The sequence below is a fragment of the Alosa alosa genome, chromosome 8 (assembly GCF_017589495.1).
Source record: "Alosa alosa isolate M-15738 ecotype Scorff River chromosome 8, AALO_Geno_1.1, whole genome shotgun sequence".
NCBI lineage: Eukaryota > Metazoa > Chordata > Actinopteri > Clupeiformes > Clupeidae > Alosa > Alosa alosa.
Genome location: NC_063196.1, coordinates 17,174,624 through 17,197,003, shown reverse-complemented (window position 1 = coordinate 17,197,003; position 22,380 = coordinate 17,174,624). Strand labels below are relative to the sequence as shown.

The 22,380-nt window shown below is 45.0% G+C and overlaps 1 protein-coding gene across 3 annotated transcripts in view; it reads right to left on the bottom strand.

Moving 5' to 3' along the window:
* msra (methionine sulfoxide reductase A) overlaps nt 1-22,380 on the bottom strand; it is an 87,363-nt gene that overhangs the window by 5,008 nt on the left and 59,975 nt on the right. The gene's annotated exons all lie outside the window — the stretch shown is intronic.

Here is a 22,380-nt window from a genome sequence, read left to right as displayed (position 1 = left end):
GGTCAGTAACAGGCTAGACAACAGTGTGTGTGCCCTTAAGAGCAAACGGGGCTCTTGGACTAGCCAGAGCAGAGAGGGAGCCAGACACACACACACACACACACACACACACACACACACACACACACACACACACACACACACACACCTCTTTCTCTCTCTCTGCCCAGGCAACTTGGACTGGACAGGGCCTCAAGCCTTTAAAGTGCAGCCAGGCCAGTCAGGTCCAGTTTCACCTCGGCCTCTACATGCATGGTGTGGTAGTTGAAAGACCAGTGCCCTACATACACAATCTACTTCGGCTGGCCCAGACACTGGCTAAGAGTGCTGGACAAAGGCAAGGATGATCACCCATGTGGTGAAAGTCATTTGCTGTGCTTTATAAACCTCACAGTGCTGCAAGGCTTACACATATTAGTCTGCTTCTCTCTCTATATCTCTCTCTCTCTCTCTCTGTGTGTGTGTGTGTGTGTGTGTGTGTGTGTGTGTGTGTGTGTGTGTGTGTGTGTGTGTGTGTGTGTGTGTGCGTTAGGGTTAGGGTTTCCATCAATGTTCCATCACTGTGTGACGTGATTTTAACATGTGCACGCTGAACACGTGATTTTAACTATGAGCAACCAGCCTTAGATAGGCTAAACACCTTCCCCACCCTACTTCAGCCTCCTCTGCAAGTGAGTAAAACACTTCTTAAAAAACACTGTGTGTTAGGCACAAAGAGTAAATTATTCAACCTCCCCATTTCCTAAATCTCTAACCATCAATTGTTGTTTGCAATATTTATTTTAATTTTTGGCTAAATCGTCTACCATGTTGGTTATGTATGTACATAATGTCTTCACCATCTGTGTCCTACCCCGAACTTTTGTTATTAGAGGTTGGTCTAAATTAAAGATTTCATTTTGGTGATTGGAACGTTAAAAAACGCATCAATCTTGTCTTCAGATGTGCCCTCATGCATAAAACAAAAGTCAGTTACTGACCCTGTGGCCTTTGGCTTCTTCAGATTTTTTAACGTTAGTGAGATGTCCTTCATAGACCCACTACATCACAGAAAATCTAGTCAATGACACACACACACACACAGACAGATCCCTACTCCGACTTAAAACAACCATTCATCATTTATTCATTCATCCAATCATCTGATCCCTTCCTTCGTTCTACACACACAAACCCTGGGTCAGGGGCCAGGTCAAGCCCACAGAGACACACACACACACACACACACACACACACACACACACACACACACACACACACACACACACACACACACACAATGCACACAAACACACACACACACACAAGCACACACACCAGGCACCAGAAGAAAATCAGAGAGAAACAGAGAGAGAGAGAAACAGAGAGAGAGAAAGAGAGAGAGCGAGAAAAAAAGAGAGCGAGAGAGAGAGAGAGATAAACAGAGAGAGAGAGAGAGAGAGAGAGAGAGAGATGGGTAATGGGAGAGATGGGGGCTGGGTAATCTGTGATGAGGGGCAGCAGGTAACAGCCAAAAGTCCTTGTCCTCCTCCACCTGCCTGTGTCCACACCACAAAGAAGGTCACACACACAACAGACCATCTGAACCTCACACACACAAACGTACTGTACGCACGCACGCACACACACACACACACACACACACACACACACACACACACACACACACACACACACACCCTTCTGTTTGCCCTCGAATAGAGGAGAGAGCATACATACAAGGGCTCTGGTGTTGGCCTGTTAATGCACTGAGTGAGCGCTGTGCTGGAGAGTGTTTAAATGGTACAGTGAAGTGAACATGGAGTTGAAAAGGTTGCAGTGAAATGCAGCAGAAGGTCTGGAGTCTGCACAAAGAAACAGAGAAAATCACATCAAATTCACCAGCCTGCTACATCAGTGTTCAGCTGGCCTCTGGTTCTGCTCATTGCAACCAGACTGAAGGAAATAACTTCACCAGTTGATGAAATGGTACTAGAAACAGCCCTGTGTAGAATGTGTAAATAAAATTGAAATAATGAGAGACGTCGTTCAGCGCATGGGAGCAGAGTGGAGGTGTGGGAGTGCGACCATTGCAGAGGGTTAGCGCTGATCCCAGATTTGTACACCATGCAGCACGATGCAGTGCACTGAAAGAGAGCGGCTTCCTCCAACTCCGACGCTCTTGGCGCGTTTGCCCAAAATAAACAACAAAAAAAATATGCATTTAAAATGGCTGCCGCGGCGGCAGCAACTGCACATTACTAAATGCATAATTCACACTCATTAATTTGCATGTCAGACCGAGAGCTCATTTGGATTGCAAATACAGCATGTCCTCCTGGCTAAGAGCGAATGGGAGGAGAGAGAGAGAGAGAGAGAGTGAGAGAGAGGGAGGAAAGGAGGGGGGAGGGAGGAGGGAGAGAGAGGAGCACATGAAAGGCTGCGATAAGCTCAGTGCCATGGCTCAATGTCGCAGACATTGCACGCCTGTGAGATGCAAGAGAGCAACAGGAAAGAGACAATAAGAGAAGGGCGGCTGTGTGAGAGAGAGAGAGTTTCGCGTGTGTGTGTGTGTGTGTGTGTGTGTGTGTGTGTGTGTGTGTGTGTGTGTGTGGGAATAAGATGGCACTACTGGGCCATGACCAACTTTACAGAGTGAAAGAGAGAAAAGGCGTGAAAGATAGGAGTGTTGAAATAGACACTGGGATCCAACAGCACCGAACCAGGGCGTGTTCCTTCAGAGGCATAAGGAGAAGGCTTGCTATAAATAACAGGATATAGCACCACACAAAAAGCAGGTTTAAACAAAAAAGCCGATACACACATAAGTCTCCGGGCTCTATCTTGCACTTTAGCGCAATTGACTTTGCGCAAATCGCTTTGTGGGCGGATCTTGGGTGCTGTTTCTATTTTACCGGCGGGATAGTGACGGTTGCGCCCGACGTAAATCTAAAATGGGGTGGTCTGTAGTATCTACACTACTCATGGGTGTGGTTTGGGCGTAACGTGCAATAAACCAATCAGAGCGTCATCTCGTGCGCTAGAGTGCAAGATAGAGCCCTCCGTGTTTAATTGGATGTAATGGTTTGTGAGGACAACAGAGAGATATTGAGTGGTTAAAATGTTCTCTAAAAACATCCTCCTAAAAACATCCTCTAAAAAGCTGCTGCATCGAGCATCTATGAGCACTGCAGCATGTGTGACTTAAAAAATTCAAATGATCAATCCATGTACAATAGCAAAATGCCATTGTCTGTGTATTTGTGTGTGTGTGTGTGTGTGTGTGTGTGTGTGTGTGTGTGTGTGTGTGTGTTGTGTTTGTTGTGTGCTCAAGTTCACACCCTCATCTATGTGTGTGTGTGCATAAGCACGTGCTTTATGGGTGTGTGCATATGCGTACACCCATACCCACGTACATCAGCGGCACTCGTTATATATTTCCCTTCTTCGCCTTCCGAGCATGGCGCCGCTCTTCCGTTTGGCTGGCACCCGTCCTTGTGGTGGCAGCATTGCCCCGGAGCGGAGCGGAGAGGAAGGTGGCACCGCTTCTTTCCCTGGCACGGCCGTGCCTCTGCCCATTATGATGTTTAGGGCCGAGAGGAAGTGGCGCTGCCAAAAATCTGTTCCATACCATTTGTCCAGGCCCCCCCTCCCGGGAGCCATCGCAAAAGGCAACACAGAAATAGGAGAGAGAAAAAAAAAACGCCTGGTGTCAGGGACGGAGAGAGAAATAAACAGCAACGGAAAATGGAAAAAAAGAGATAGATACAGAGGGAGTGTGAGAGAGAGGGAGAGTGTGTAAGAGAGAGAGAGAGAGAGAGAGAGAAAGACAGAGAGAGAGGGAGAGGGGATATAGTTGAAAGGAGATAGGATGGGCAGCCTCCATCTGACACTGACTCCAAAGAAGAGGAAGAAGATGGAAGATGAAGGCAGGGGGAGAAAAAAAAAAAAAACTCCCAGTTGACATGGCAACCCCTCCCTCTCACATCTCCAGCCTTGATTGACAGGAGAGCAAAGCTGGTGTGGGGGCAATGTGTTCCATTACATCTCTCTCTCTCTCTCTCTCTCTCTCTCTCTCTCTCTCTCTCTCTCTCTCTCTCTCTCTCTCTCTCTCTCTCTCTCTCTCTCTCTCTCTCTCTCTCTCATCCTTGTTTCTCCTAATTGTGCTAAAAGAGCAGAAGGCAGCCAATGGAGGGACTGGCTAAGCTAAGACTCCCTGCAGAAAAGGATTATAGAGACTGAGGCCAACAGGAGGGGAGATGGGAGAGATGGCGTCCTCACCACTGCTCTAGCCGAACGGCTGATGAAAGAGGAAAAGAAAGAGGAGAGGAAGAAACGAATGGATGAATGAGGAGATGGAGAAGAGAGTGAGCCAACTGTGAAGGTCAAGGGCAAGGTGAGGAAGCAAGGCGTGTCTTTCCTGCACGTTAGATTCAAAGATGCTCTCAGTTTGCAGTGTGGACCGCACACACACACACACACACACACACACAACACACACACACACACACACCACACACACGAACACACACACACACACACACACACACACACACACACACACAAACACACACCGACACACACACAAAAGGGAATTCATGACTCCGTGGAGACACTTGGGCAGGATGACGAACACAGCAATTCACACAGAGGACCGCTGTAAAAGATGCTCGGTATTTTTGTCATGAGGTGAATCATTCCCAAGGCAGAAAACACACACACACACACACACACACACACAGACACAATCCCTTAACACATAGACAGGAAGCTGATGGAGAAGTAAAGGTTAACATCACTGTGGCATCCAAAGGCCACTCTCTTTCTTCTCTCTTCTCTCCTCTCCATGAACGCAGCGTTGCCTGAGTGTGTGTGTGTGTGGGGGGGAGGACAGGTGAGGAGAGAAACAAAGGGATGAACAGAGGAGAGGATGGAGGAGGAGAGACGTGACAAAGAAGGATGGAAGAGACAATATACGAGAACAGAGAGGAAATGAGAGAAAGAGAAATGACTGAGATGGAGGGAGAGAGAAAGAGAGAGAGAGATAGAGAGAGAGAGAGAGAGGGAAGTTAAGTTGGTTACTGAAGCTATTTTGCAGGCAGCTTTTTGCTGGCAGATGGCTGGCAGCTCGCTGTTTGCTAAACCAACTGCTCGGGTACATTAGGAAGTCACTGAGCAGCATGCAACACCACTTCATTTAGAATGGCCACAGATGGGGGAGGGGGACTACAGAGAGAGAGTGTGTGTGTATGTGTGTGTGTGTGTGTGTGTGTATGTGTGTGGGATGTGTCAGGTTGAACAGAGTGTGTACATGAGCTGTGTGGGAGGATTCTATGTGTGTGTGTGTGTGTGTGTGTGTGTGTGTGTGTGTGTATGCACGTGCATAAATGTGTGTGTGTGTGTATGTGTGTCTACCCAGGCTTTAGCAAGCTGGTCAGGAAATATCCAGAGCAGTCGGACTGCAGTCAGGGCGAAAGCTAATTACTCTGGCCTCGGCCTCCTGTCACACACACACACACACACACACACACACGGCATCGTCTGTTCCAGCAGCACAAGTGAGCACTGATACTTTGCACAGCTGAGGTAACCATCCAATACACTCAGATGAATAAACACTCGCACACAAAACATATGTGCACAGCGGCACCTCATATAAAGAACAGCACGCAAATACAGACACACACACACTTATTGTGAGATTGCATTAACCCCGTCCTGACCTAGATTCCCCCCAAGTCCCACCCTTCTTCCCTCTCTCTCCCCAGCTTGCCTCCACCTGATCTCCACAAATATCCCAACATCCACCCCAAACACACATCACGCTGTCTGTCTGTTGGTCTATCTGTCTGTGTGTCTGTCTATTTTCCTGTATGTCTATTTATATAGTCGTGAGGGAAATTTGGTCTCTGCATTTAACCCAATCGGTGAATTAGTGAAACAGCACACAGTGAACACACAGTGAGGTGAAGCACACACTAATCCCGGCGCAGTGAGCTGCCTGCTTCAACGGCGGCGCTCGGGGAGCAGTGAGGGGTTAGGTGCCTTGCTCAAGGGCACTTCAGCCGCGGCCCACTGGTCGGGGCTCGATCCGGCAGCCCTCCGGTTACAAGTCCAGAGTGCTAACCAGTGGGCCACGGCTGCCCCTATTTGTCTGCCTGTCTGCCTGTCTGTCTGTCTGTCTGACTCTGGGATGTCACATCTCCATGGCTCTGAGATCAAAGAGCTGGGTCCTGTCCAGTCGCCCCGTTGCCCTCACCCTGTTGCCCTTGCTCCTCGGGCAGCCCCTCACCTGCCCCCTGTCAGACCTTGCTCTCCTTCACAACACCGATTGAACCAAGGGCACTCATGACAAGCACCCCCCCCCCCCCCCCATACACACACACCCCCACACACACACCTGCAACAGGGAAAAATGACTCACCGTTGGACAATATATTGAGTATCGTGGTGTAGCAATACTTTTTGGACAAGAATTGTTAGCTTCTTGGTCACCTCTGTACACACGAAAAATTAACTAACCATTTATTTTAACAATATCATTGTGCTATATCGTTGGTATGAAAGAATATATTTATTATTAATTTATCTGAGGTGGCAGAACTGCATTCCTCCCCCACTTTAACCCCTGCCTGTCACACACCTTGACACCTGTCCCAGAAATGCCTACGTCCTCCGTTTCTGAGCTCTAGCTACAGACTGGAGCTGATGGGATCAAGGATGCAAAAGTACAAGGCACTGGCAATGCCACGGTCTTCAGACATGCTCTGAGCAGTGAAAAGTTTCAGGTGTGTGTGGCAGAATGGCTGCTGAGGTGTGCTATTATATGAAACTGACAAGGAGAAGATCCAACAAGTCCACAACACAACTAACTCTAAGCAATAAGAAACATACTTCCAGTTCTAAACTGAACTAACTCTAAGCAATAAGAAACATACTTCCTGTTCCAGACAGCAGGCAAAGCATTTTTCTTTTGGCAAACCAACAAAAGGATCAGACCCGGAAAAATGACAAAATGACAGGTGACTACAAAAGGAGAAGGGTGCAAAAAAAGGCACATGTTCCTTCAAGAAAGCTTCTAAATAACACACAACAAACAGCATCATAATAACACCAAGCAAACAAGAGATGCAAACTATCTTTTAAAGCACATTCTTTCAAGCATTACTGCCACACGTCCCTACCTGACAGACACACACACACACACACACACACACACACACACACACTATGGCCCTCTAGTTTTCGCTCAGACCAAGCTCCACCACCACGATAACGAGAGAAGCGGTGTGGTCACGCTCTGCCTAATTAAAAGCATTCTGATGTCTGGCGGACATTGACGGCCCTGGCGTAATTGGTGGAGCATCGGCGACTTCCCACCCACACCCCCCTCCTCCCTCCACACCACCCCGAATTTGGCTCAAGGCAGCTGGGCAAGGTGAGGCGCTCGCGTGGATGCCTCGGAGGGGAAAAGCTGTCTTTGGTAGTGCCTTAATTGAGACACTAATAGATAGGAACATGCGCTGCCTGAGCTCCCGAGAGAGAGAGAGAGATAGAAATAGGAAAGAGAAGACGTGCAAAAATAACAGATAAGTGAGTGAGAGAAACAGAGTGAGTGAGTGAGAGAGAGATAGAGAGAGAGAGAGACAGTGAGAGAGAGGAAGGGAGGGAGAGATAACAGGAAAGGAAGAAGAGGCTGGTTGAGAGTACTGCTGGCTTGCTGTGCTGACCCAAATGCTTCACAGTGCCCCCTTGTGGATAGTATAAGAGTCACTTTGAGTCCACTGCTTAGCAGCTCAATGGCATTCTTTTACTGGGAATATCCAATTGTCTAGGCATCCAACTCAAGTGCATCAACCACTATATCTACAACGTAAAAGTTCTAATGCTGAGCCAGTTTGACAATATTTCTACATCAAGTTGCATTGCAGTGCTCCTAGTCACAAAAGCCTTATTTGCTTTCAATTATCTTCCTCAAAATACTACCACTAATTCCACAAAATACTACAAATCCCACAAGGCCAATGCTGCTTCAAAAGGAGTCACTAAGTAAATAGTAAAGTTTTACCACACGACTTCCTCGAACTTGCACATAGCTTTATTGAGCTTAATAGAATGTCAGCAGCTACCTCAATTCAGCCTCTCAGAACTTTGTTTTTTCTCAAGCACTGTTGTAACATTGTGTTCCAGTCTTGTAGAGTCTGATTTTGTCTGATGAGCTGCTGGTACTTGAATAATGAAGAAAGGGGCTAACAACAGAGAGGTGTAGTTTCCCAAACAACAATTAAAGAAGCCCTATGCAGGTCTGGTTATTCCTTCGCTGTTTCTGGGTTTTCGCCTGATTTGGGCTCGCATTTTTCACGACATAGCTCCCCCTGCAGCTTCGGTAGCAAGTGACTGCTACGCTAAACCCCCACTAGCTATCAAGCTAGCCATCAATAAACCAAGCTAAACACATAGGGCTCACAATAAAACGGTCGAGCAAACACATGGTTCAAGAGACTATCAAATCACATTACAAAAACGAAGTTCACCCAAGGGTAGGCTACTTACAATTTCAACAGCAACAAAGCCAAGTCTGAGTCTGTTTTGCAGTCTTCTTAGAAACTACAATCTGACTACATTTTCGAGTATTTCCGCTGAGTTACATCCGGATGTGTTCGGACCGCGACCAGAAAGTTGCATATTCGTTTTTTCCGCAGAGATGCACTAGGGGAAGACGAAGCACCCACCAAACGACCCAAAAAGTGTTGTAGAACCATCAGAACGACTCTCAACCTGCATAATTAAGGTCATTTTTGCTAAAATTGTTGCATAGGGCCTCTTTAAAGGCCCGGACACACCAACCCGATTATCGGCCTTTAGACGTCGTCGGACAGTCGGGCGAAGATGGTGACTTGAGTCGGTTTGGTGTGTACCGTGTCATCGTTAGTCGGAGTCGCCGTTGGCATTCATTTTGGCCGATTTGACATGTCGAATCGGCCAGTGGCAGTCGGCCTCAATGACCAATATGATTGAATAATAAGAATAACAATAAGAGGAAAAATAAAACGTCACTAAAATCTCCATTGAAAAAAGCTAGAAAAGACTAGGCTTAATCCACAGACAGGAAGCTGGCTGGTTATACAACACATAGTGGCGAAAACAGATCTCCACTGTAATACAAGTCAAAATAAATGACATAATGGAACATAATATGACCGCTACTCATCCCAGCATCTTTTCTCTGCGGAAAAAGAAAATCACAATTCTCAATTTCTCTTCATCCCTACTACAATTCCAGGGACACGACAACCAAAAATTGCTGGGGGCGACAAAAACATTAACAAAAGCTATATGACCGCACTGCTCTACCAGTGCATAATAATACATACACATCTGGAGGAATCAAGCTATCACAGTAATTTATCCACACTAAGCTAAATCAGCTCTTAAGGTCACAGGTCTACTGCATGGCGAGCTGTTTTGACTTAAGCCCGTGGGTTTGAGCTCACCCCAGAGTGTGTGTCCATCTGACCCTGAGGATGTCCTCAGTGAGGTTAATTAACACACACACAGTGTCCCATCTCGAATGCAGGCCACTTCCTGGCTATTCAGCAGGCAGCTCTTTCAGTCGATATGGTACAAATGTGTTGTGGTTGAACCCTGGGTGATCTCCACTTTCCTTCTCCGTGCAGTATGTGTGTGTGTGTGTGTGTGTATGTATGCAACAGCAGCGCGACACATGGAGTGCACATACACACACACACACACACACACACAACACACACAACACACACACACAACACACACACAGTACATTATTATGGTTCACTAAGCTTTTGCTCCTATGCCCTTTTCTCTGTTCAGGTCAACTGATGCCAACTCATGCCAATCAGAGGTGAGAGAGAGAGAGAGAGAGAAAAGTGTGTGTGTGTGTGTGGTGGGTTAATACTTGTGCTGATAATACGGTATGTCAACAAACACACACACACACACACACACACACACACACACATACACAAAGCATGCAACTACACTGGAACACACACACACACACACATACACAAAGCATGCAACTACACTGGAACACACACACACACACACACACACACACACACACACACACACACACACACATACCGGTACACAAAGCATGCAACTACACTGGAACACACACACACACACACACACACACACACACAAACACACACACAAAGCATGCAACTACACTGGAACACACACACACACAAAGCATGCAACTACACTGGAACACACACACACACACACACACACAAACACACACACAAAGCATGCAACTACACTGGAACACACACACAGTCAGCCATAAAAAAGACAGCCTGCAGTAGAGCACACATTTGGGCTGCTTAGCAGACGCTGCATCCCCAGCCCCCCCCAGCTGTCCATCTCGTGACGCTTTCCCCCCGAAAAAACCTGGACTCCCCACAGGGTTGCAGCAGCTCACCACTCATACACCATCAATATTGATACCCATCACAGCAGTGTGTGTGTGTGTGTGTGTGTGTGTGTGTGTGTGTGTGTGTGTGTGTGTGTGTGTGTGTGGGTGTTTGTGTGTGCAGGAGTGCGCGTGCTCACATGTTTCAGTGTGTGTGTACAGCAAAATGCATCTAGCAAGATAAAACCTTCACAAAGACAGAGAGACACACACACACACACACACACACACACAACACACACACACACACATACACACACACACACACTCAGTCCTTTTCTTCACAGAAGACACTCGAGAGAGGGAAACCCCCAACCCAGCAGACAACAAAGAGACGGCAGACACTGACCTTTCACTTTGACTAGACACGTTCCTGCTGGGGGCGACCCCTCATAAACACACACACACACACACACACACACACACACACACACACACATAAATAACCACCCCTCTCTATACTGAAGAGTCTATCCTTAAACTTTATGTGAAGATCATCCCAATCACTCTCTCTCACACACACACATACACACAAACATACAAACAAAAACACACACACACATAACTGAACAACCAAAGTAAATAAAATATATACTACTGTAACTATCGGAACTCCCCCTAGTACCGTCGGTCCCGTATTTCCACCGTCTTGCATGTTTGTGTCACTTAATATCCATTTCTATACAAACCAAGACGGCGGATTCCTAAAGAAACGCAAGCACCCACACCATAGGTGTATCTAAATTAGCGTGACTCGAAGAGCTGTAAACAGTGTTGCAAGGCTGCGTGTAAACATCTGCTTGGAGCTCCAGTGGAATTTTAATTTCATGACGAGAATTCTCGGTCTAACCGTTCATGTGCCATTGAAACGGCGTAAATAGGCGACCCATCAGGCCAGCACTAGAACTCCAAGCATGGTAAACAAAATCGGATATTTCAGGCAGTAAATGATCCCGTTAAGAACCAAACCAGTTTTTTTTTTAAATCTACACACCTATGGCTACTGAAAAATGTAAGGTTAATTTAGCAAATGTTATTTTGAAGTGTTAAAAAACATCATTGTTTTAGAATTTCCGATTGGTGATAATTGGGGGTGTTACGATAATAATCCAAAGAAATATATAATATAGGTCCACACACTTCATTTAGTTTCACAGCTGTTTTAACTTCACTTCACATCACATTTAACTTCACTTCACATCACATTTCATATAGTTAAACCTATCTCTCTTTCTCTCTCTCTCTCTTTCTCTCTCTCTTGTCACACACACACACACACTCACACACAGACACCCACACACACTCAAATCACTTCAACACACACTCCCATGCACCCCTTAACTCATAATGTTCCCAGCTGTTAGTCGCAGCTTTCTTTATTAACCCCTTGCCTTCTGGCCTTCATTTGGTTATGCGTGGGGGAGGGGGGGCGGTGTCGAGGAGGAGAGGAGAGGCCCAGTCCCCCCCGCTGGATGGGGGATGGTGGGGGGGGGGGGTTGCCTGAACAGCTGATTAAAAACGTCAGCCAGACGACCTCCCCCAACCCCCCCGACACACACAGGACCTCTGACCCTAAACCCCCCCCACCCCACCCCACCCCCGATTACCGTGCCTCCTCCCTCCGCACCCACCCCCCGCCCCTGCCCTCTTTTTTTGGGGGGCCGAATTTTCGGCTCGCCGCCGACCAATCAGGGCCAGTGCGGCCCCCCCCCTGTTGCCATGGCGACATGGTGCCTGCTGCTGCTGCTGCTGCTGCTGCTACTGCTGCTGTCGCCGCCACCGCTGCCGCGGTAGCTCGGTGCTCAGCGAGGCGCAGATGTCTCACCAGGGGAAGGGGGCAGACAATGGAGAGAAGAATGAAAGAGTGGGAGAGATAGAGACAAAGAGGACAAACCCACCAGCAGAGGGAGGAAGTGAGCTCTCTTTTCCTAATGTGCCTGCACATACATTGCATTGGGAGAGTGTGCATGAGACGTGTTTGGATGCACATGTGTACGTGCATACATTTATTTGTGTGTGTGTGTGTGTGTGTGTGTGTGTGTGCGTGTGTGTGTGCGTGTGTGTGAGGGTGTGTGTGTATATATTTGTGTATTTGTGTACTTGAGTGCTATCTGAGAGTGAGTGTACGGGTTTGTCAAAATGTGTATAAGCATGCATGTGTGTGTGTGTGTGTGTGTGTTGTATATTGTATATATTGTACACATTACAGTGAGAAGGGGGCTGTAAGCTGCTTTGGGCTTTGTCCAGTCACACAGGACTGCCCACAGTCACCAGCTCACACACACACACGTTATATGGATTAACTTGCGCACACGCGCGCACACACACACACACACACACACACACACACACACACATGCACACACACACACACACACACACACACACGCACACACACACACACACTCACTGGCTTTTCCTAATCTCACACCATTGAGTTTACCTAAAGCATTCCCTCAAAGACCCATCCCTAATCTGACAGGCACCTTTTTATGTGTGTTTATTTCAGATGCCGTACACAATGAGATGGCGTCCACCCAAACTGCCATCTGAATGCAAAGAGTGTGATTCAGTCTTCCCAGCAATGCCAGTGTGATATCCTCCCCGTGTGAGACACAGTGACAAAATTGGCACAGCGTGATTTAATCCCTAAGCGGATTTTCAATGGAACGGAACATAAACTCAAGGCAAAGGGGGGGATCTAACATGTTGGATATCAGGTAGCAAAGAGGCAGATCGATACACCCAACTAAACTGTGTGTGTGTGTGTGTGTGTGTGTTCAGCTCACAGATTGTGCTCACGTGAGGCCATATAGCCCCATTCATATTCAGTCTATGAGGCAAAGTCAATTCAAGGTGAATTCAGCAATGCTGTTTCGAAAGTACTATTTCTACATTCCTCCTGTAGATATTCACGAGGGAAACTCTTCTCTGTTGAACTGATCTAAGATCTGTGATCGGCGAAGCATGTATCCTCACTAGGGTTGGGTATCATTTGGGTTTTTATCCGATACTGGTGCTAAATCGATACTTTTAAAACGGTGCCGGTGCCGAAACGGTGCTTGAACCGGTACTTTGTTTTTACGATAAAATGGTCTAAAGCATGAATTGCTTTTTTTTATTGATAAGACAAATTTGAACATGAAATTGAACTGTTATATTTAATTTACTATCAATATCTCATTGCTCCTACGCATAATACATTTAAATGTTAAAACAGCTTGCCATGGATGCACACACAAGTAAGTTCTGCTTTCAAGTTTACCCAGTGTAGGCAGTTTGCCACAAGGTATGTTAAAACCGCTTGCCATAGAACTGCCAGTCATGGACAACGGCATTTGCAAGCAAGCTATTCTAACAGGGACTACTTTCCAGTTAATTCAGTGTGTTCCCAAATACTTCAAGAAATTTCATGTCTTCCCCCATAACACGCAATAGTTTTGAACATGTTAGGCTACATGTCAGTGTTGAAGTGTTTAGATTCCCAGCGCTAGTAGGCATTTTAACAGCAACTATGTCTATGCGCTAACACCAGTCAGCTGAGTTTAATTAGCGATAACGTACAGAGAGGGTTCCGTAGCCTCTTTCACAGCTCAGTGACATCAGGTACTGTATGTAACCTACATATTTATGTTTTTGCCAGCTAACATGATCTTCATATTCATTGTGATGCTATATGGGCCTCATGCACATGAAAGATTAATAACATGCCATTATGATGTTTAGAACACACCGTGAAATAAAGTTTTCACCTACGACTTTGCTGATAACATTTCAAATAAATGCCAGTTAGCGCATTAGCGAGGATATTGTGTAACGTAGGCTATACTGTTGATGTTGTTTCATAGCCTTTTGCTTGTGTGTAGTTAGGCCCACTGCTAGATTTTGACAGGAGCTCGTGATATCGCTTTAAAGCTACTTGGGCTCACGCAACACTGTCCTATCTCTCGCCTATGTGGTGCATCCCTCTGGTTTATACATCCAGTGTTTATGTTAGCTAACTGTATCTGGATGTGCTGCTATCAGAGCAAGACGTTAGAGATGGCGCATGACATGCAGTGATGCCTCGTATCCGGCAGTTCAAGGCAGGGATGCGTTAACGTTAGTGTTGGCAGGTGAAGTCGAGAGACAAGGCAAGTTACATCTCAAATTCTCATAATTTGGGAGCAATACAGTCGGTTTCTATTTGTCTTTGTAAATAGCATACTGTAAATAAAACCAGTTGTGTATTTAGGCTAAATTAGGTAGCGCGCTAAATAACGGTGTAGGCTACATGCCATGCCAACTCTATAGCCTACTGTTTGGGATTTTTTGCCCTCAAAGAACAATATAGCACCTTAATAATATTAATTTAATTACTGATTTTTATCAGAGCTTCCCCTGTTCCAAAGAGCAGCAATCGCCACTGCACATAAGGCCTACTCATCTAGACAACTCTATAATTGTCACCTAATCAAAGCTGGTGAATAAATAACACTCTAATATTATTATAACTTACATAACTTGTATTTACATACAAAAATAATCATTTTGCTGTACTGACATATATTGTAATATATTGTATTTTTTAACATGTTGCAACCATCCCCAAACTAGTGTTAATTTCGTCAGATGAGACGAGAGGAAATATGTTCGTCAACGACCTTTTTTTTCATGACTAAGACGAGACGATGATGAGACGTCAGTAATGTCCTGAAACACTGACTAAGACTATCTTAAGATGCATTATTGTTGTGAAAAAAGACGAGACTAAAATGTTTTTGCATGAAATAAAAACTAAGATAAAATCTCCCTTCATGTTCGTCTACAAAATGAGAAGACAGAATATCTAGCTGTTACGTTTTCAAAATATTCGAATGAGTTCATGCGCAACAGCTTTCCTGTAGGCTAGTCACGTGCTGCTGCTGCAACCCTGTGGCTGCAACACAAAACTACATGGAACAAGAACACTGGAGATTTCTGCCAGAGTTAGCAAGCTAACTACCTAAGCTTTATGCCACTGCTACATACCCAGAATGTCCATACGAAAATGTTCAGCATGTAATGTCAACTATTCATCTAGTTAGACTGATGATGCAAAGTTTGCTAGCAAGTAAGCTAATATAGAAAGTTAAGCTAGCAAGTTAGCTATGGCTAAGATGGAGAGTCTGTTTGGGGAATGTGTTGTGTTTAGCATATAAGCCATCTAGCTAGTATGAGTAAAAAACATTAATACATTGGCCTACGACAGTGTTTCTCGAACTATTTCAGTTTCAGGACCACTTAACTAACCCTAGCTAAAAAAAAAAAAAAAGATTAGACCTACTTCAACAGTAGCCTATAATTAGTCTATAGGCCTACTCACTGAACCACCTTGCTTATTGTCTTTGCACTTTGCTTATTGTGTCAGAGGATTCATTCTGTATGATTTAAACTGGCATATCTTACATAGACAGTGTTGCAGAACTGTTTGGATTTAACTACAAGTTATTTGGCAAACAACTCATCTATATTGTATTTTACCACGCCTGCTTTCAAGGACCACTTGGTGATCCCGGACCACACTTTGAGAAACACTGGTCTACGAATATGACAGTGGTCCAGTCAAATCTTTTACTGTCTATGGTCAAATCCCAGCCGAGCTATAACTGTAGCTCGACTTACCTGTGCATGTAAACATCTGGGACTGACAAAAAATCAGAATGAGTAATTATAACAGACAAGTAGCCCTGTGGACACACACAATATTGTTGGAAAATTGAGATGTGTGAAACACTATTTGACTCAAATGGTAATCAGAAATAATTTGTTTTAAAAAAAAAAAGACTAAAATGTGTTGACTAAAACTGACTAAGACTAAGATACCTTTAGTTTTCTTTTGACTAAAACTAGACTAAAATGACGAGACTTTTTAGTGGAAGCTAAAACTTGACTAACAAAATGATATTTGAATGACTAAATATGACAAAGACTAAAAAGGACATTTCGTCACAAGACTAAGACTATGACTAAATTAAAATTAGGTGACAAAATTAACACTACCCCAAACAATGTTGCAATTGTCCCCGGGCCCGGGGTCAGTTGCAACATCTGACTCCTTACATTCAAATGCAAATTGTGAAAAATGTAGATTCTGTAATTATCTTTAAATGGTTTAGACTATTAACAGATAGATGTAAGTGTATTGTATTAAAATTGGTTTGTCTAATCCAAAACGTCTCTGAGTAACAGAGCCAAATGCAAAAAGTGTTGCAACTGTCCCCACTCTCCCCTACCGTTTGCGTCGGCACCAGTGCCATATTAGAACCGTGTTTCGGTGCCCAACCCTAATCCTCACCAAGGCCATCTGTACGAAACAGGACGGACAGTAGGGAGATGTCTGAAGGTTGGGAGTGTGTTTGTTTGGAAATGAAAGCATTCTACCAAATTCCACTTTTAAGACGCTTAAAGCATGTCCAAAAGTCATAGATTTGGAGAATCCTGAGACTGAGGAGAACCTAGCCTGACGTAGTCATACTCAATTCTAGTCAGAATATGAGTCTGATACTGCTCCATTGGGACATAATTATGGGGCGTGTTTCAACCGATACAGGGGGGGAATGCCTCTGCACTCAATTGGATAGACCTAACCAATCAGAGCAACGAAATAGCTTACCGTGAGGTGTAGGAAGAAAACACACAAACCATCCTTCTTCTCCACAAATGCCTTAACATTGTTTTCTGGTCTTTTGAGAAAAGTTAGTGCCGTCAACAGTGTTGGGAGTAATGCATAAAACAGTAATGTAATTACAATAATGCATTGCTTTTTGCTGTAATGCAGTAATGTAAGGCATTACCAATACAATTTCAGTAATATTTTACTCGGTACAATTCTCAGTAACTTTAGTTACTTTGCTTTTTAATCCAAAATTGAGAAATGCTCAATTGGCACCAGAGAAGATTATCCAAGAATTAAAAAAGTCATCTATGCTGGTCCTGGAATTTGATTGCCTTGTTTAGATGACTGTAGAAAGGGAATTTGAATTATCTCTGCCATTCATCTAACATGGTTATACTTCTCATTTCAAGCAGTGAGAATAACTAAAATGTTGCTTTTACAGACAAAGATCGTAGCCATTTTTTTTAACTATTTGCATTAAGTCTACACCCCTGTAAGTGGAAGGAAAGGCAACCAGCAATGATGAGAACCATTTAAAGTCAACATACAATTTCACTATGGCTATATTTTACTATATTAAGTTGTGAGTGACCTTTGGCCTTTGGGGCCTACATCGTCCCATGAACCATAACTGCAACCATTATATTGTTCTTTTGTTAGCCTTAAACCTAGCTCAGTCATTATGCCATACCACATCCGTGTAATGAGCTGCATTGAACACATGAAGATCTAATGAGAACACCAAATCCATATTTCCTGTTATTTTGGTGAAAGTAATGTAAACGTAGTGTAATGCCTTACAATTCAAAGACAGTAATATTGTAATGTAACAAATTACTTTGAGATGACAGTAACAAGTAATAAATAATGCATTACGCTTTTGAAGTAACTTGCCCAACACTGGCCGTCAATAACTCCTAGCCTACAACACTCATTAGCGAAATCTAAGAGATACGTAGTAGGGTAGGCTATTAGGAAAAAACAGATAGCCTATATCCCCTCCGTTTTTAAAAATAAATAATTCTGTTGAACACTGATATGCTACAAACATGTTAAACAGCTGGGAAAAGGTTGCCTAAAATCCCTCTAACAGGTGGTCAATCAGAGATTTCAAAACTAACGAGGGAACATGTCTTAATAATGCAACAGCTTGTTTTCCCTTGATGAAAGTGAAACCACGAAGTTTTCCCACATCTCAACTTTGGCCAAAGTTTTCAGAAATAATCGTTTTCAGTGATAAAACCTCATTAAATAATATGCATTTTCCATATGGGGTCTTAAAAGCCATGTATCCTTCTAGCCACAGCGTTTTTGTTTCAAACATAAGCCTAATCTAAGCGTGCTCAGATGATGTGATAGACCAGGCGCTGTTGCTCACCTGTCCATCATCGTAAAGCCCGATTTGATTTGTCCGCCTGATCTAGGGCGAGCATACTTGCTCCACAATGGAGCAATGCCAGACCGAACTTCCCGACCTCAAATGTTGTGGGCGGGACTAAGTTCGGAATGGCACCCAGGCTAAGGAGAACCCTGAATATTAGACAAAGCTGATGAATATCATTACCTTGTAGTGCCCATCTAATGGGAGCAAACATGAACCGAGTGAATGTGACCCCGATCTAAGACAAATGTATTCCAATACCTACAGTAGAGCACAACTATGTCATAACGACTGGACTAAATTCACAGCACATATATAGTATATAAGTATAAGTATATATACTCTTTTGATCCCGTGAGGGAAATTTGGTCTCTGCATTTATCCCAATCTGTGAATTAGTGAAACACACTCAGCACACAGTGAACACACAGTGAGGTGAAGCACACACTAATCCCGACGCAGTGAGCTGCCTGCTACAACGGCACTTCAGCCATTCCTACTCGTCTGGGTTCGAACCGGCAACCCTCCGTCCGAAGCCCTAACCAGTAGGACACGGCTGCCCCTTTGTTAAGAAATAGATTCTGTATACTGTATATATATATATATACATACACATGTAAAGACAAAGCTGTCGACAAATCATACACACAATAACATCATGCTTTAGCATTGAATGAATGCAGTGCATGATGGCTGCCAATCATATGACATAACAACCAGCACACTGAAATGATCAACACATTGGCATTAGTAACGGATGTGTAATATAATGTGTATTATGTATACAGTGAGTCACCGTCATCGTTTATCCACTTGTGTGAATATTGATTTCATGTGAAGCCTGTCTGGCCTGCACTGCTGAGAACAGAGACATGAGAGAGCGCAGAGAGAGAACTTGATACGGCGGAAGAGAGGAGGGGAGGGGAGGGGAGAGGAGAGGATAGGGGAAAGAGGGAGGGCAGAGAGAAGATGAGGGGGAGGAGGAGGGAAAAAGGAGGGTGGAAGAGAGGAAGAAAGGATGTGATGAACGCAAGACGAGGAGGACAGGAATGACGAGAGAGAGAGGGGCAGGAGGGGGTTAGAGAGAGAGAGAGAGGAAAATGAGGGAGGGGGACAGAGGGTGGGAAGATGAGTGGAACTAGGATAGAGGGATAAGTGAGGGGATCTTTACATGGTGGAGACGTCCCCAAATCAATCTGAATGCACTTCAACCCACAGTGGATTTACAACAATCTAACAGCCACACAATAACACATAGATCACCATTTGCCACTGAATGACAAAACAATGGGAGGAAATCCACAGACTGAATCTAGTTCTACATGACTCTAAAGCTATACAAGGACACAATCACCAAACTAATTTACTGCAGTTACTGAACATTTGATTCAAATGAACTTCAAATCTCAAAAATCTAGTCTCTAATCTCAAAAGATCTGATAATAATAGAATATTCTGCTGTGTAAATAAACATACAGTGCATATATTCTATTCTATTCTATTCTATTGTGTATAATACTAATCTACTATATTGTGTATAATATTCTATTGTATTGTGGTTTGCATGGGGCACACAGGCATGCATGAATGTGCAGGCATGCGTGCTGCTCTGCCTGCGTAGTTCAAAGTTGAGCACTGCGTGTAACCGTTTTAATCATGGCCATCTCCTGGTGCAGCTACGCCACACAGCAGTCAGGCTCCGAGAGGCTGCGCGGCGCTTCACAGGCAACATAAATTATGTGCATTCCCAAACAGCCCTCCTCCACCGTTCCACATAGAGGCACGTGCGCCAGGCACAGGACTGCCTTTACCCAGCAGTGTTTCAGTTAGGAGAAGAGAGGAAGAGAGTGAGAGAGAGAGAGAGGAGAGGAAGAAAGGTGGAACAGGGAGAGGTTGAGCGAAATGAGAGAACAAGGGATGGGATCATGAGGAGGAGAGAGAGAGAGAAAGAGAGAGAGGGGAGAAAGATAGAGAGAGAGCAAGGGAAGAGAGGGAAGAGAGAGTGGTTTGTGGGAAGAGAGAGAAGGAGAGACAGAAAGAGAGAGGGAAGGGAGAGCAGTAGTGGGAAAAGAGAAACAGCAGAGAGAGAGAGAGAGAGAGAGGAAGGGAAGAGAGAAAGAGCAGAGATAGGATAGAGAGAGAGAGAGAGGAAGGGAAGAGAGAGCAGTAGTGGGAAGAGAGAAAGAGCAGAGATAGATAGATAGAGAGAGAGAGGAAGGGAAGAGAGAAAGAGTGGAGAGATAGAGAGCCAGAGAGCGTTTGGTGGGCCTCCCCGAGCACCCCTGGCGTTATTAGGCAGCCATTAGGAGGCGCATTAGGAGGTGTGCAGATGGGAGTGGGCGTCAGCTGGGGGCAGCCCGGCGTGAACGAACAAATCTGACCCATATGTTACCCCCCCCCCCCCCCCCCCCGCCTGCCTACCTCCCAAAACTGCCACCCCTGCACCCCCCAAAATCCTCACCCACCTACCCACCCAGCACACACACACACACACACACACACACACCAAACTCCTGGGGACCTTCACATCCTCCAAGCATCGCCTCCCCACCTCTGCCTCTCCCTGCCGATGGTGCACTGTGCTGGGGTCTAGTCCGCCCCCCCACCCCCCGGCTGACACAAGCTCTGGAGGCTCGTGGCATGTTTAGAGCTGTTTTCATTTACACACATCGTTGAGGTGGCTGGGTCAGATTTTATTGTCAGTAAATTTAATACAGAAATATGTGGGGACAGGCAGAGGAGCAATCTGTTTGCTGCTATTCTGTATGCTGTGAGTGTGCTTGTGTGTGGGGGTATATTTTGGAACATATGTGCCTATGCCTCTGTTGAATGGTTTTCTGCACACAGCTAATTGTTATTGGTAGTGTGTGTGTGTGTGTGTGTGTGTGTGTGTGTTTGATGAGATCCTTTCATTCCTTCAGAAACGGTTGCCGTGATACCAGATGCATGGAAGCGCCGAGGTAGCCAAAATAAGACAGCACACACACACATACACACACACATACACACAGATAAATGCCGGCTTGGTGTTTCTCCACAGAGACACAGTGCACAGATTCAGACTCTCAATCGAAGGCAACAGAAGACACACAAACACACAAAGCAAAGCCATTCCTGGAAACTCCTGCAATATGTAAACATGGCTCACAAAGAGCAGAAAACACTGCACAGAGAGCACAATAGACATGCAATAACACACACACACATACATACACACACACTGGCCAAAGTGCTTTGGGATGCCATTCAGGCAGAAGTCAGCAAGGCAAACTTAAACATTCAAGGTATAATTGCATGAATAACTAACAGTAAGACTTTTCAACACAGACACACACACACACACACACACACACATTTTGCAGACAATGAGACAAAGGAGGAGGACTGGTAAAGAGCAAGACAAACAGACTGGAATAAATCAAAATATAAAGAACATACGAATGCAATGCAAAAAAATGCTGTATATGTATAAGTGACACAAAGAGAGGATACGAAAGAGACAGAGAGAGAGACAAAGAGTGAGAGACAAAGAGAGAGAGACAAAGAGAGAGAGAGACCTCTTTAAACTGTATGTTTAGACCTCTTTTAGCATCTATGCATTTTCCTCTGTATGAGGCTAGCATTAGCTCTTAACTCTTTGGCTAATTCTATTGTTCTACGGGAAGAGCTTCACTCAGGTAGGGTGGGGTTCCTCTGCATGTGATGCACTGCATTCAGTCGGTCAGCACCACTCACTACATTACATTGCAGCAGAGAGAGGGAGGGAGAGAGGAGAAAGGGAGGGAGAGAGGAGAGAGAGGGAGGGAGAGAGGGAGAGGAGAGGGAGAAGGAGAGAGAGAGGGAGAGAGAGAAAGAGGAAGGGGAAGGTGAAGGAAGCCAGAGGCAGCATACCAAGGACACTGAATAAGAGATACACACACACAGCAC